The sequence below is a fragment of the Ictidomys tridecemlineatus genome, chromosome Y, assembly GCF_052094955.1.
Source record: "Ictidomys tridecemlineatus isolate mIctTri1 chromosome Y, mIctTri1.hap1, whole genome shotgun sequence".
NCBI lineage: Eukaryota > Metazoa > Chordata > Mammalia > Rodentia > Sciuridae > Ictidomys > Ictidomys tridecemlineatus.
Window position 1 is genome coordinate 27528518 of NC_135494.1, and position 16819 is coordinate 27545336.

Consider the following 16819-nt stretch of genomic DNA (forward strand, 5'->3'; position numbering starts at 1 on the left):
GTTTGTTCCTGCTTGAGTTGCTCGTGATTTTGTGCCCAGCCAAACTGCGGCAACTGGTGGCCCGTACAGGGAATGCCTGAATCTTGGACGTGAGTAAAATTGCTTGCCCCTGAGAGAATGGGTGACCCTTTCAAAAAACAATGTGTTCTTGTTTTGATTTATTATTATTATTATTATTATTATTATTATTATTATTATTATTATTATTCAAGCTGCCTATCATCAGAACTTTCTCAGGCAAACTGGTAAAAATGGTTGGCTCAAGTTTTGAAGTTTTTTATCCCTGAGAAAGATAAAATTCATACAATAATTTTTTTTTCCATTTTTGTTTCATTCTGTTTTTGTTTGTTTTATGTTATCTTATTGGGTTGCATTACCTTTATCGTAAATTAGAAATTACTAAAAAACAAACCAATAGACTGTTTAGTAAGTTGTTAGAGGTCCAAATTACGGTAGAAAACATGTTAGTTCAAACAAAAAAGAAGGTCTCTCAAACAAGTCAGACAGAGGAAATTTAAAGGAAGAAAGCTTAAAAGACAAACAACCATCATGGGGGGAGATACAACAGGAGGCTGCTACTAACTCTATTCTATCACCAGAGGGTGTAAATCAACCAACAGCTCCATCTATACTGAGTGGCCCTCAATTCCCATAGTTGATGAACAGAATCCTGAGGCAGGACCCCAAAGATTAGTATGCCCTGTACTTGAACAGGTAGGAAGGAAACAAATTCAATGTGCTTTAGATTTCAAAACAGTGAAACAAAGGAGGCTATAACAACCTATGGCCTGCAAGCATCCTTCATTGTGAGCATAGTCGAATCTATTACCAACTTGGACATGATGTCAGCAGATTGTGCTAATGTGTCTGTGCTAAATGGAGAACAATATTTGTTATGGAAGGTTGCCAATGAGGAATTTTGTGTGGATATAGCTAAGTGAAATGCAGCAGCTTGTTATCAAAGCAATCTAGATATGTTGTTAGAATAAACCTTATGAGGGTCAATGGCAACAAATTGAATATGATCCTGGCCTATTTGCACAAATTGCTGTAGATGTGGTTAGGGCATGAAAAACTTTACAGGGGCATGGAAATTTACAAGGACAATTATCTAAGGTAATACAAGGATCTAATGAACCTTACACTGAATTTGTAGATTGGCTTATTTAAAAAGCTTCTAAAATTTTGGGGGATACAAAACAAGCAATTCCATTTTTAAAATTACTGGCTTATGACGAAGCTAATTGTTGCCACAGAGAGATCATTAGACCATGGAGACATGAAGATTTAAACACATATATTAAATTATGTAGAGACATTAATGAACAAGGGCAAGTCTTGGCATCAGTATAACAGGCTTTAGATGCCAGGCCAAAAACATGCTACAATTGTGAACAAACAGGACATTTTAAAAGGAGTTGCCCCATAGAAGGAGGGTTTAACAAAGCTAGGTATCAAAAAAATAGAATACTGGGTATTTGCAAGCGATGCAGTAGAGGGAGACATTGGGCTAATGAATGCCATTCTCAAACCAACATAGAAGGTACTCCATTATCAAAAAATGGACAAAGACCAAGTTGAATATACCATGATATCATGGAGAAAGGCATCAAGCTCCGTTGCCAAAAAATGGACTGGGGGGCCCCATGCTCTGGGGCCCATAACCACAAATATACAGGGCATTGGAGGAACCCAGCAACCCCATCAGTTTATTGCCCGGGCCACATTGTCCATTAAATCTCTCATCAGACAAACTAGAGGAAACACATGGTCAGACATCTGTGCCTCCACCAGAGCAGTAATAACTCAAGAGATGGGAGTTCAAATCATTTTCAAAGGAGTAAAAGGACCTCTTCCTCAAGGAACAGTAGGTTTATTATTGGGATGCAGTTCTTTTACACTAAAAGATTATATGATAAGCCCTGGAGTAATTGATACCGATTATGAACGTGAAGTAAAAATTATAGCTAGTTCTCCAAGAGATACATCAGTAATTTCACCAGGAGATATAATAGCACAGTTATTAATAATACCCAGCCTGCATAATAAATTAAAATCTTTTTGTAGAAAGAGATTCCAGGGGATTAGGCTCTATGGGTGTAGATTGGGCTATGCTGTCTTTAAATTTAGATTCTCACCAAATGCTAGAACTAAAAATTCAAGGACATAAATTTAAAGAGATACTGGACACAGGTGCTGACCTTAGCATCATATCTCGTCAAGAATGGCCAGAACACTGGCCATTACAATAAGCCACTCAAATGCTTCGAGGTCTAGGAGTAACAAATAATCCCGATAGAAGTGCAATGGTATTAGATTGGAAGAATGCTCAAGGATGTGAAGAAACTATACAGCCCTATGTATTGGATAATCTTCCTATAAATTTATGGGGATGAGATTTCCTAGATCAATTAGGTTTGACATTAACAAATAATATCAATCCTAACACTCCCACTACTAGGGCTAGACAAGGCTTTAGGGAAAAAATGAGAGAAAAAGAACAAGGTATTACAGCACCAATTCAAATAGATTAAGAAATAAATAGACATGGATTGGGCATTCAGAAAGGGCCACTGAGACAATCAAAATTACTTGGAAATCAGAAAGACCAATATGGTTTCCTCAGTGGCCCCTGACTAAAGAAAAGATACAAGTATCCCATGACCCGGTCAAACAACAATTAGTGGAGGGACATATACAACCCTCCGGACCTCCCCATAATACTCTCATTTTGTCATTAAAAAGAAATCTTGTAATTGGAGATTATTGCAAGATTTAAGAGCCATTAATAATGAGATGGTTATTATGGGACCTGCTCAATCAGGGATTCACCAATTGTCTGCTTTACCAAAAACCTGGTATGTTTTTGCTATAGATATTAAAGATTGTTTTTTATTTTTCAATTCCAATTCATCCTGAGGATAGTCCACGTTTTGCATTTACTATCCCTGCACTGAATCATGAAGGTCCTGATCAGAGATATGAATGGAAACTACTGCCTCAAGGGATGAATAGTAGTTCAACTATGTGTCAAATTTATGTTAACAAAGCAATCCAGCCACTTAGAAATCAAAATCCTGAAGTACAAATATTTAAGTATATAGATGATGTGTTATTGGCACATAAAGATAAAAACACATTGCTGAAATATTATGTCATACTTACAAATTCATTAAAATATTATAATCTAGAGATAGCAAAAGATATAGTACAATTAAATCTTCCAATTAATTATTTAGGTGTTCTATTATCCTCAACCATGGTACATCCACCAAAAATTCAAATATGAGTAGATCAACTCAAATAACTTAATGACTTTCAAAAGTTACTGGGAGACATAAATTGGATAAGGGCTTATCTAGGCATAGCAACAGGAAAGCTAGGACATTTATTTGATATTATAAAAGATCCATCAGATCCAAATTCACCCCAGATGTAAACTCCTAAAACAAGAAAGGAATTAAAAATCATTGAAACATATATGGAAAAATGCATTTGGATAGAATTGATATAAGTTTGCCTTTATTATTTATTGTACTACCAAAAAAAATTTCCTACTGGAGTATTTTTGGAAGAAGGTGCATTATTATAGATATATTTATTTTATTCTCCTAACACTATTCTTACTAGGTATCCTGAGGCTGTAGGACAATTAATACTCAAAGGAATAAGAGCAAAAAATGGAGTGTTTGAAATTTCTCCCAATAAAATTATTGCTCCCTATACTATAAATCAAATTGATGAGTTAGCTAATGAGTTAAATACTTGTGCAATAATCATTTGTAAATCTAATGTTTCATTTGATAATCACTTACCATCTAGTCCTTTGTTGTCTTTTTTTTTTCTAAGCATCCTGTCGTTTTTTCAAAAATGACAAAAAAACCTATCATGAATGCTCCCAATATATTAAATGATGGGTCAAATAATGGTACAGCAGCAGTAGTTACCCCTGATCAAACTTTTACATTTTTAGTACCCAAAGAATCAGCTCAAAAGGTAGAGCTTAATGCAGTATTAAAAGATTTTGTGATTTAAATAAATTAAATTCTGTATTTAATTTATTTTCTGATAGTCAGTATATAGTTAATGCTATAGTGTCCCTTGAGGATGCTGATAGGATTTCCCCTTGCTCTACTCTTTTCTCTTTGCTTTCTACTATACATAGTCTAATCTGAGACAAAAAAAAAAATATCAAGTTTTTTATAGGACATATCAGGGCACATACAGGATTGCCTGCAGCACATAATTTGGGCAATTAATTAGCAGATAAATCTACACATGAAATACATATTTTCTCCACAATAGAAGCTATAAAATTTCATAAAACGTTCCATGTCAATTCTAATACTTTACAAAAGCATTTTAAAATAACTAAACAACAAGCCAGACATATAATAAAACAATGTCAAAATTTTGTAACAATTTTTACCACAAGTTAATCTTGGATTCTATCTCAGAGGACTGATACTTAACCATTTTTGGCAGATAAACGTCACACACTTGCCAGAATTTAGAAAATTAAAATATTTGCATGTTACAGTTGATACTTATTTCAGATTTTTGATGGGCTTTCTTCATGCCAGAAAAAAAAAAAAACTAAAGATGTTATAGCTCATTCCTTACAAATTTTTGCCACTGTGAGCATACCAAAACAGTTAAAAACAGATAATGATTCTGGTTATACTTTCACCTCTTTTAAACAATTTTGCTCATCATTTGGTATTACTCACATAACAGGAATTCCATACAATCCACAGGGACAAAGCATAGTTGAAAGGGCTCATCAAACTTTTAAAATGTACTTATTAAAGCAAAAAGAGGGAATTGGAAAGGGGTATATATCCCCCAAATATAAACTCAAAAACTTTTTACTCTAAACTTTTAAAATATGGATTCATCAGGGTTTAATGCTGCAGACAAACATTTGTTTCCAAAAAATGTACATAAGCGTAAGGTACTTTGGAAGTATATTCTAACAGAACAATGGGAAGGTCCTGACCCAGTGATTGTCTTCAGTCGAGATTCTGTTTTTGTGTTTACACAGGAAGAACAGCAGCCAATTTAGATTCCAGAAAGATTAACCAAAACAATTTCTACAGACCAAAAAGAAGATGATTAGATTAAAATCCATAACAGCTTATATCCAGAGCTCCAGCTCTGCTATTCTTACATCTATAACATGATTCACCAATATGCCTATTTCAATATATATTTTATTATTGCTTTTTCCCACATCATAAAGTTCTATTTTATTTTTGAGCTCATAGAGACGTAGGTTAATGTTTTCTGATCAGTTTTATTTTTTGACTGAGGAGTTTTTGAACATTGCAATGGAAATTTCACCTATGTAAAGCTATAAGGCCTTTACTATTGTCTTATGTGTTGTATGTTACGTGTGCACACTTCTGTTTTGTGTTGTATGTCTGTATGTGTGTATGTCCATATATCATATGTGAGGAGTGCTCATGAATAATGAATTTTTTTATAAAAAAATAAAGTTTTTTTTATTATTTACGTGATTTTAAAGGTTTAATTAAAATTGGGTAAACAACTTTTAAGGATTATTATAATATGTGTATAAATAAGCAGGTTAACAGATCTTTTGTTTACTTTCACCTTTCCTTTTCATTATAGTTAATAATTTTGTTCAGGATAATGTAAATTGTTCAAAAAATAGTTTTCTTAGTACCTGTTTGTATGTTACATAATTTTTTAGCATCACTGTCAGAATTGCTATCTTCATCCCAGTGCCAGTGAAGACAAAGATGAAACCAAACTATACTTTCTTTGATATTTATTTCAACAAACTGTATAAACTGGTGCATCAATGAATAATAGCTGAACAAGTAATGCTCATTCAGCGAGTATATTTATTTTGGGATGAATTGGAAATATTTATAGATTTCTTCACTTTGAACTGCTTGCAGATCTTGCCTGGACTATGCATCACTCGTATGCATTGTGACCTATCTGTTGATGCAGTGAATTATGGTAGTGCTGGTGTATTTTTGCTGATGTGTCACCAGTGATGCAATTTTTTCTAAGGAGCCATCAATTAGCTTGGTGACATGGCTTTTCTGTATTCTCCTCCCTTCTACTAGTGATGGTCTAATTTGGGGGGACAATAGAGTTGAGGCAAAGAACCTTACCCCCCCACTGGTGCATAGGCCTATCCACAAGTATGGCTATATGCTGTACCGGTAGTCAGTGATGGGTATGATCCAATTGCAATAGTATCAACCTAAGACAGGTGGCTGACGCCTAGAGGTCAGTTCATCTGATGACAGGTAAGAACCATATGTTTAATTGGACAATCCTAACAGGCACGGTCCCTAGCCACATTGCTTTTTGCTTAATTAAACAGAAGGGGGAAGATGCTAAGAGCCACAGTGAAGTAATATGATGCACCACATTTTTGATTGAAAGGTGACACCAGCAAACCATTGAGATGATATGAATATGGTAAGATCTGTATTCTTATGGATATTGGACTCCTGCTGTCCACCTCAGCCTCCTACAGGACTCCTGGAGAGTTCCCATTGGTTGGGGAAGTGCGGTAAAAAGGAATTTCGGAGGAGGGACTTTCCTGTGGGAGTCCAGGAGAATGCTGCGTGGGTCGGTTGGCAATCATTCTGGGAGCTTAAAGGGAATTGGAATCAGTTTCTAAAATAAAGTTTGTTCCTTCTTGAGTGGCTCGTGATTTTGTGCCCTGCCAAACTGTGGCAACAATACACTCAGGGAGACATTCATATCCCAATGGTCACAGTTACCTACAAAGAGAGGATTCAGCTCTATTGCCTCTTGTTTGTATTGGAAAATATGAAACCGTGTCCTCCTGTTCCCATAGATGCAGACCAAGCTTTGATGGTCTAACTACAAAGAAATCTAAAGCACAAAGCTATATTTCTAGTGCACAAAAGTCAGAGGCAGGTAGTCAAGAAGTTATTAGGCAAGTACAACTCCTTGTTAATGGAATGTTTACCCTGTCCCCTACATTTGGGATCTCTTCTGTCGCATCCAAGTTTGTGAGGTGAGGGTCCCCTGCTGCCAGCACCATCCCTAGAGTGTCCCATTCTGGGTCACCAGGCTGCATGCTCCTGGCTTTCTTCTGAAGGCAGCATGCATATTTTTCCATATTCCCAGCAATCAGCACTTAGCAGGTTCATAAATATCCAATGACAGAGAGACATTTTCTACCCTGTCATCTGAGAATGAGACACATGGACACTGGAGACCACTAGGCCTACTGGTGCTCGAGGCCCGAGATCCGCAACTGCTGACTGGGGGTTGGGTAATACACTTGCTGGTTGAGCTCATGCACCTTGGATGTCTCCTAGTGGCCCCACATCACCATCTGCTGCTCCTTCAGCTGCTTGGCCACCTGCATGATGCTCAGAGAAGAGGATATGCTCAGAGGTGGGTTCAGAGGAAAAGGGCCCAAGCTGCTAGTCACTTAAATGGCTCTTTCTGTAGCTATACATCTTTACCCAGACTTTAAAAATGCCCTAAGTGCCCAGAGTGCACCCCCTGTCATTCCAGCGGCTTGAGAGGCTGAGGCAGGAGGATTGCAATTCCGAGGCCAGCCTTAGCCACTTAGCAAGGCCCTGAGAAGTTCAGCGAGACTCTGACTCCACAATAAAATCTAACAAGGGCTGGGGGATGGCTCAGAGGTTAAGCATCCCTGGACCAACAAGATGCTGTAAGGAGACCAGACAATGTGTAATTTTCCACTCTTGCTTCAGGTTCTCAGACCTGCTGCTGACAGCTGAGCTCCACCAGTCTGTCCTTAGTGCTCTGAAATGTCTCAGCAAGGTGGGTGGCCCATCTGCATGACAATCCTTCACTTTGACCAAGCAATAAGCTGAGTGACACTTTAAGAATTTCCGTTCGACACAGATCATAGAGAAGAAGGCACAGGATCCCAGCATGAACATTAAGTATACTACTGCATTGTCAGGGTCCTTCAACACAGAGCCAAAAGACTCTGGCAGAGACAGGTAGTAACACAGGACATCAACTGCATAGGCACAGGTGGGGCTTCCAAAAGACGTGTCCTGGGAAGAAGAAAAATAAGTTCTGGGATGTTGCATCTACTGAACCTAAGCTTTGAGATGAACTTAGAACAGATCAAAGACTGTTATTGCAGCTGGGCACGATGACACCTGTCTGTCACCCCACAGCTCAGGAGGCTGAGGAAGGAGGATGGCAAGTTGGAGGCCAGTGTTGGACACTTAGAAAGGCCCTAAGCAGCTCAGTGAGACCCTGGCTCTAAATAGGAGTGGAACAGAAACCAGGGGTCAAGGACCCCTTGGTTCAGTCCCTTTTACAAAAAAAAAAAACCTGCACAAAATTTGGGAAAGGACCCAGGGGAGGAGATTTGTGGGTGAGAAACTTGGTCATGAGCAAGATGCACAGATGCCGAGGAGCAACACCTGCTCTGTGGCCAGGAGAGCTCCTTGGCTGACAGATTAGGTGCCCAAGAGAATGGCTAGGGTCACTGAAGCACAGGGCACTAAGGTCAGAGCACTTCAGAAATGGCATGAGACTCACTTTAGAACCAAAGCACAGTGGTAAACACTGTTACCATGGCCCCTGATGCCAGTTAGGTGCTTCCTTAAATGTGGCATCTGTGGGCAGAGTAGCTAATGGCTGGGGACTAAGAAATCCCAATCTCTCCTTGTGACAGCATTTTCCTGTCTCCCCAGAGTTGGGACAGGAGGACTCGCGTCACCTTCTGGACGGCCACTCAGATGGGCCATCTGTCCTATAAACCACATGGACAGGATTTCTGTGACATAAATTTTCTTTGCATTCCCTGGCCCCTGGCATTCATGTGGTGGTCTTCTGACAGCCCCTCTCCCTGCCACCTTTGGCTGCGTGGGTCAACAGCTGATGTCCCTGTGGTTGAGAATCTGGAGACATTAAAGCTTGAGCATTTTGCAAAGGAGGAAGTTCAGCAAACACAAGGGGTGAAAGCAGAGACTTGTACTGGCTTCTCTGGCCACCAATGACCTCTCTGAACTCCCCTAACTTTCTCCACTAAGCCACACGCCAATGCTCAAACACATCAGCTCATCTCTGCCCTGGGGACTTTGCACCTGCCAGCTTTTCTAGGATGGACCCATAACACTCTTCTCCAGTCGCCCCATCTTCCTTCTCTGCTCTACTCTGGCCCAGGGCCCTGGGATGACACTGACACTCACATGTCTTATGTTATCTCCCTTTGTATTCTTAGCACCCACAGAAGCTTCTGGTGCTTAACAGCACCTTTCTGACAAGTGTCTGGAATGAAAGTTGAGTCACAGCAATGGCAGAATGAGGGCCTTAGAAGATTTCTGAATGTTTACCATGGTCATTTCTTGCAAATCACTACCCGCGGATATCTGGGAACTTGATTAGTTTTATGCGCTAGTGTTGCCTGGGGGTGAGAGTCTTGTGGCATCTGTACTGTCCACCTCACTCCCAGCCTGGACTGTCCCCCACCTCAGTGAAGAAGGACAAGCTACACTATGCACCCTAGTGGCTCTTCCACACCCCACTTTCCAGGTCACAAGCTGAGCTGGGGTGGCACTCCTGGTATTAGTTGGCCCTTCCAACTACAAGCTACCTGTGCCTGCTCCACCATCTTCTTGCCCTTCTTGGGGGTGTTCCCATTGGTCCACCATTTTGGATCCTTACAGCACCACTGAAAGACGCCCAGGTAGCCCCTCTGCTCCAGCCAGGTCCCAGAGGTGGCCAAGGGCAGCCACATCCATGTCTCGGTTGTCTGTGACCTTTATCTCTCTAAGTCCTGAGGCCCTCACTCTGAGGTGACACTGGCTGGCTCAGGCTGGATTGCTGTGCCAATTCCCCAGCCATTTTCTCAGTCAGTCTTTCAGGGACAGCTAATCATTCCTTCTAAATCTGTCCCCTCACTCACTATTCTGCTCTAAAGCAAAGTGAACATCTGGCTAGCTGCAGCAGCCCAAGCCTTCACTTACTAGCCCCCTGTGGCCACCACTACTTCTGCTCCTTTTGAATGCAGCCCCCCTCAAGCCAGGAGGTCTTGGCGGACACCACAACTCCTACACAGCTTTTGCCCCCACATCCATGGCTGGGGTCCAGCTGCTTTTCACCCCCAGATCCTCAATTCACCATATAATTTTTTTAAATTCTAGGAAGAGTCTCATGTCCCTTTGCCTACTCTTCTGTAAGTGTCCCCGACCTTCCTTTCCGAGGTTTTGTCTTTTCCATGGGATCCCTCAGACCCTCTGCAGAGACCTGTCTGCAGTTATCTCAATTTGATTATGTGGCACTGGAGGCCAAGAATAAGCTCCACAGTCAATTTCAAGAAAACACAAAAACGCACACAAATATTTTCAAGAGAGAGACTTCCCAGCAAATAACAGATTCAGGGTTCAGAGGCCAAAAAAAAAAAAAAAAGTCAATTTCCCTCACCTAAGAAGCCTGACATGTTTTTCAATTTTTATTTAATTAAGATTTGTAAGACAGGTGTCATGGTGCATGCCTGTAATTTCAGTGGCTCTGGAGGCTAAGGCAGGAGGATTGCAAATTGGAGGCTAATCTCCTCCAAATTGGGCTTCTAAGCAACTCAGCGAGACCCTGTGCCTGAATAAAATATAAAAGAGTATTGAGGATGGGGTTAAGGGGTTAACTGTCTCTGAGTTCAATCCCCAGTGCCTTCCACCTCAAATTGGCAATACTTTGGACTGAACCCAGAAACAGTCGTTTTACCCCAGCCCTTTTTGAGACAGGGTTTCACTTATTTGCCAAAGCTTCTTTGAACTTGTAATCATTGCACTAACTGATGCTTGCCTGAACAAGTGGTTTGGTGTAGCAATTTCATTTTTAAAATCTTATTTTCTAAGAACAACTGCTAGAACATGAGCAGATGATTGCCCAAGGATAGTCACTTTGATGCTAACTATGACTGAGAAAGGCCTGAAATGTCCAGCAGAAGACAATTTGCTGAAATCAACACTTCTTTATCCTTGCAGTGCAGGTTCCTGCTAAGAAATATGAGGCAGGATTACTCTGTGGCATGTAAACTGTCCTTGAAATATTTTTATAAGAGGTGTTATTATGATTATGATTATGATTATTATCACTATCATTATTTGGTACTAGGGATTTAACCCAGGATCACTTAACCTCTGAGCCCTTTTCCCAGCCATTTTTATATTTTATTAAGAGACAGTTGCTCAGTGAGTTGCTTAGGGCATCACTAAGTTGCTGAGGCTGGCCTCCAACTTGTGATCCTGTTGCCTCAGCTACCTGAGCTGCTAGGATGACAGGCTTGAGTTTCTGCACTCAGCTATATTTTTAAAACTTTTCCCACTAAAAATTAAGAAAAAAATATTTCTGAAACAGACATTTTCCCCCAGAGGAATACTCTGCGTGCATAAAAACTTCCTGCAGAAGTGCCCAAAGGGAGGCAGGGCCCTTATCTTTGTCTGTGTTGATGGTGGTAGGGTTGAACACTTTCCCCAGGATGGTTTTATAGATGTTGCTTGAGATGGAGAGGGAGAAGCCAGAGCCCAGGCCATGCCCTTTCTAAAGAAGCTCATCCAAAAGGTAGATGATCAAGCCCACCACAAGGAACTGCAGAATTAAAATAAATAAATTAATAAAAGTGAACTCTGTATTACTGGCCCCAGGGCCCTGGTTCCTTCCATCTTCAATGACTGGGCTCTCTGCTATTACAACCAAATAAGAGACCTTTCTCAATGTGCCTCATGGGAATTCAGAAGCCAATGCCAGGGTTTTTTGATTCTCTATTTTTTTAATCTATTTTTTAGTTAAAGGTGAACACAACATCTTTGTTTATTTTTATTGAGTCCTGAGGATGGAGCCCAAGGCCTCATGCCAAGTGAGAGCCTCTACCACAGAGCCCCAGCCCTGGCCCCTATATTTTTTTTTGTTTTTTAATTGTTTTCAGGTTTGCAGGTGGACAGCATGCCTTTATTGATTTTAATATTACTCATTGTAGATGGGACTTTATTTGATTGATTTATTTCGGGGTGGTGCCCAGCCTCCAAGCTGGGACCTCACCCTGCTCAGGACAATGTTTAGCCCTGATCCCAGCCCTGAGCCTGGCCTGGCCCCAGCTATGGCTGAGTACTGCTGAGGAGGAAGAGGGAGTGCAGGGTCACTCAAGACGCGGGGTGCGAGTGGAGGTCCACCTGAGTGGTTATCAGCAGGCAGATCCGAGCGCCCATTTTTGAGGGGTCCCTGTCCATGCCTGTCATCATATCCATGATGGACTGGCCAATCGTGATGATCATGCCCAACACTAGAATTTTAAAAAAACCCTGAGCAGAGAGTGGCAGGAACACAGATGACAAATACTGACACTGCCCCTGAGGACTTGGTGAGGAGTGTCCAACTGTCATATGTCAAAGCACACGAGAACTCAGAGGCTTACTGGTGAAAGCACCTTTGGTCTTTTTTGTGGCTTTAGGGATTGAACCCAGGGCCTTGTGGACAGAAGGCAACTGCTCTACTAAACCTCAGCCCAGTCATCTTAAATTCTTTTTTTTTTAAATGATCTTGAATTCTTAAGTTGGAAAAACATTTTAAAAAATTGTCAAGGGTAAGGAGAAAACATCTGGGACTATAGCTCAGTGGTAGAGGCACTGGGCTCAATTTCAAGGTCTGCAAAAATTAATATTAAAAACAAAAAGAGAAAGTGAAAATAATACCCCAATTTGGGCATTAGAAAAATAATGCAAATTTTGTGTTTATGTTTGTTTTGTTTTGGTACCAGGGATTGAACTCAGGGGCACTCAACCACTGAGCCCCATCACCAGTCCTATTTTGTGTTTTATTTAGAGACTGGGTCTCATTGAGCTGCTGAGGGCCTCACTGTGGCTGAGGCTGAGTTTGAACTCAAAATTCTCCTTCCTCAGCCTCCGGAGCTGCTGGGATTAGAGTCATGCACTATGGTACTAATCCAAGTCTATTTTAAAATTTACAAAATAAAAATAAAAAAAAACAATCAGTAGTGCTTTAGAATAATAATGCATTAATTTAAGGCATTGAATAATAAATGCATTAATTAATATTTAATAATGCATTACTTAATTCATTAATGATTGATGCATTAATACATAAATATATTTTACAATCTTGATTTGTATCTGAAACTCACAAATTTAAGTTAGATGGATTTCTCACTCAATTATTTAATCTTCTAACTTAAGATCTCTAAGGCATGCTATATTGAAGATGGCAAACTAAAAATTTATATATATTGTTTTCTAAATAATACTTTCCTGTTAAAAGAGCTAGGCTTGGCTGATTCTGAGGCGTGTCCCAATTATTGGGGCTGCCTATCTTATGATATGGCCAATACTCTTAACCTAGTTTAACAGCATGTAGAAATGGAGACTCCAGAACTATTATATAAATTTCTTCCACATCAAAAAATTAATCAACAGCAGAGCTGGACTGAGAGGATCACCTTTTAGCACATTAAATACTTTTTAATTGCAGAAGAAAAATAGCACTTGCTAAATAACTACTATGCTATAGGCACTGTGAGAGTGATTATTCAACGTAATCCTTTCTTATTTTTTTTTTTTAGTACTGAGGACTAAGTAGAGGTGCTTCATCCCTGAACTCCATCCTCAGCCATTTTTTAAATTTTATTTAGAGACAGGGTCTCACTGAGTTGCTTAGGGCTTCACTAAGTTGCTAAGGCTGGCCTCAAAGTTGCCTCAGCCTCCAGAGCTGCTGCAATTACAGGTGTACTCCACAGCACCTGGATTTAATTGAATTCTTATGACAGCTATGAAGTAGATTCCACCTTCTTTGTGAGGTAGGAAAATCATGGGTGGTGAAGAGGTGACCTCCATGTCCTGATCCTTCAAGTCCATCCTCTGGGCCATTTGTGCCCTCCACTGCCTGCCTGGCCTTCCCTTATACCCAGTACTTTGCAGAAGTGATCTCTCACTAACAGACCATGGAGCACCTACAGGTTTGGCAGGCCAAGCACACAGGCCAAACTGGGCCATTTTAATGCCCCCAATTTTAGAGCCAATTCAAATTCTCAACTAGATACCACAACTGTACCGATGATCTTTCTTACACTTCTGGGCTCTGTTGAAGAGTGTTTGATCTTTTGGAGTGTCACCTACTTCAATCATCTTGGTGCCAGCCAAGATCTGCATTATGAGGCCCAAGGTGACAATTACAGAGATGCCCAGCTCCATGAGTGTGTCAAAGAAAAGAGGTAGCCACAAAGCTACTTTGATCTCAGGAAAGCAAAACATCATTTAATAAAAATGAGCCTACAGAATTGCTTGTGACCCACTTATCCACACTGGATGGGCTTCAAGTTGCTGGCAGCAATTATAGAATAACCCTCCATAACCAAAGATTATAACACAACTTAGTCCCTCTGTCTAGCCTCCCAGACCTCATGTCATTCTGTTTCGAAAGTCACGTACCCCACAACAGCCTGCTGCATTTCCATCTCCATGGACAAATCCATTCTGGCTGAACAAAGGTCAGAGAGGCCAGTTATTCATCAGTTCATAAAACTGGAGAACATTCCATTCATTTCCTGAGTCTGCAGATGGGGCTGGCACAGGCACAACTGAATCTAATTGGGAATCACCCTTCCCTTTCCATCATGTACAGATGAGCTCTGATTCTGAGTGACTGGAACCTCACTGGAACCCCATTTTTAAACTATGTCCTTCAATTGCACCATAAACATTTATTATTTCCAGACCACAGGTGATTGGTTAGAGTAGACCCTCCACTGTCACTCATGGTTTTGATCCATATATTTCACCTGTAGATATGAAAAAGATGCAGCTGAAAAACCAATGAAAAGTTCTAGAGAATGTTCTAGGTGGACTCACCATCTTGTTTCAGGAATTTCAAACACTCTATAGTTTTTTCAAGTTTTCAGAAATTCTCAAGCAGAGACTTATCTTGCTCTTCCAGGTTTTGTATTGCATTCAAACTCAACTCCAAAAAAGATGGAGTTGCCCAGGCTAAATTCACCATTGATCAGGCTGTTCCACATGGCTCATGAAGACTTTCCAGGCAACGGAGCTGCCCATTCTCTGAGCTCCACAGAAAGGCTGTCATTCAACTAAACGGTGCTGGTCCAGCAGAGAAGAAGCAGAGTGATTCTGAGCCTCCCTCTGTTTGAGGCCAGAATCCCTCATCTAGTAAAAAACGTCCATAGAATCTGAGGCCATAATACCAAATAAAGTATCTGGAAACAAGCAGAAACCAAAGGAGTGGCGCCTGTGTCCTTCCTCTCCCTCCTACCCCAATGCCAGCACAGGAGACCAGATTGACTTGACAGCAGACTAAGAACAATAAGAGCAGGATGGCTGTTCACAGCACCTTCTCCTTCAACTGGATTTTCAGAAGAGGTGGAATCAGAGGACATAAAGTTTCCCAGTAAATCAATACAAATGGAGTCACACAGACCCTTTCTCTGATTACCAAGAAAGGCCAAGGAGGGCTTGGGGTAAAGATCCATGGAGAAGCACTTGCCAAGGATGTATGATGCTCTGGGTTTAGTCTCCAGCAGACACCCTCCCCCCAAAAAAGAGAAGCCAAACCATGCACCAAGCAGTGTCCAGAAAAGTGAGTCTCAGCCTTTCTGTGGAGAAAGCCAATGTGAAGATGTTTGTAGGTATCACGTCTGAGAATCCTTATATTACAGCATCATAACTTCTCACTGATGAAGTGATTTCAATGGCAAAGCTGTGCTCTTTACCTTTGAAATGAACAGTTTAGATCCTGATTGTCAGGCAAGAGGAAGGCAAGTTCAAAGCCAGCCTCAGCAAAAGTGAGACACTGAGCCACTCTAGGGGACCTTTTCTCTCCACAAAATAAATAAATAAATTAATAAATAAATAAATTAATTAATTAATTAAAAATAATTAAGTCTGGAGACATCTCTCAGTGAGTGGTTGCTTTATCCTAGGGATTAATAAGTAAATGAATAAATGAAAAAATAAATAAATCAATAAACAAATAAATAAATAATTTTTTCTGTTGTTGATATTTTTAAAATAATATTTTAGTCTTTATTTTATTTACCTCTTCTCTGATGTTTAGTAGTTTTTCTTCTACTAGTTTTGGGTCTGGCTTGTTCTTGATTTTCTACCTCCTTGAAATGGAAGACTTGGTTGTTTTCTATTTTGATGTAGGTATGCACTGATCTAATCTTTTTAAAATTGCCTCTGCTCTATGCTATAGGGTTTTTAATTTTGTGTTTCTATCATCATTTTTCTAAATTTTTTTAAAAATTTTCTTCTATTTATTCATCAACTCTTGGGTATTTGAGAGCTTGTTGTTACATTTGCAGACTTGCAGGATGTTTCTGAAGTTCCTCCTGTTATAGGTTTTCAGTTTTATTACATTGTATTCAGAAAAAAATTTTTGAAATAAGTTTTAGCTTCTAAAATTTATTAAGATTTGTTTTCTGACTTATTGTCTATTCTGGAGAATGTTGTTGGTACTGTTGTAAAGAATTTGTCTTCTTTTGGGTTTTGTTGGAAAGTTCTCTTAAGTCCATATGCTCTGCATGGTACTTTAAATCCTGTGTAAACAAAGAAGAAGAGACAGAAGCAAGGTGCAGAGGCAGAATGTCAGAATGGCAGAAAGTCTCCTTTTCCAAGTTGCCGGCTTTACTTATAGTAGTAGGTTACATTAGGTCACTGGCCTCAGTAGTACATTATTGTTCATTGTGCCATTAGGCTATAGATTTTGCAACATTATACAGCTTCTTCCATAGTTACCTACTAAGGTTGCAATGTGCAATGTTAGGAGATTTTTGTGGCTCTCA

The 16819-nt window shown here is 40.0% G+C and overlaps 1 pseudogene; it reads right to left on the reverse strand.

The window, feature by feature from the left end:
- The window catches only part of LOC144371911 (protein transport protein Sec61 subunit alpha-like), a 611699-nt pseudogene extending 596005 nt beyond the window's left edge, over positions 1 to 15694 (reverse strand).
- Positions 15695 to 16819: the final 1125 nt, after the last annotated feature.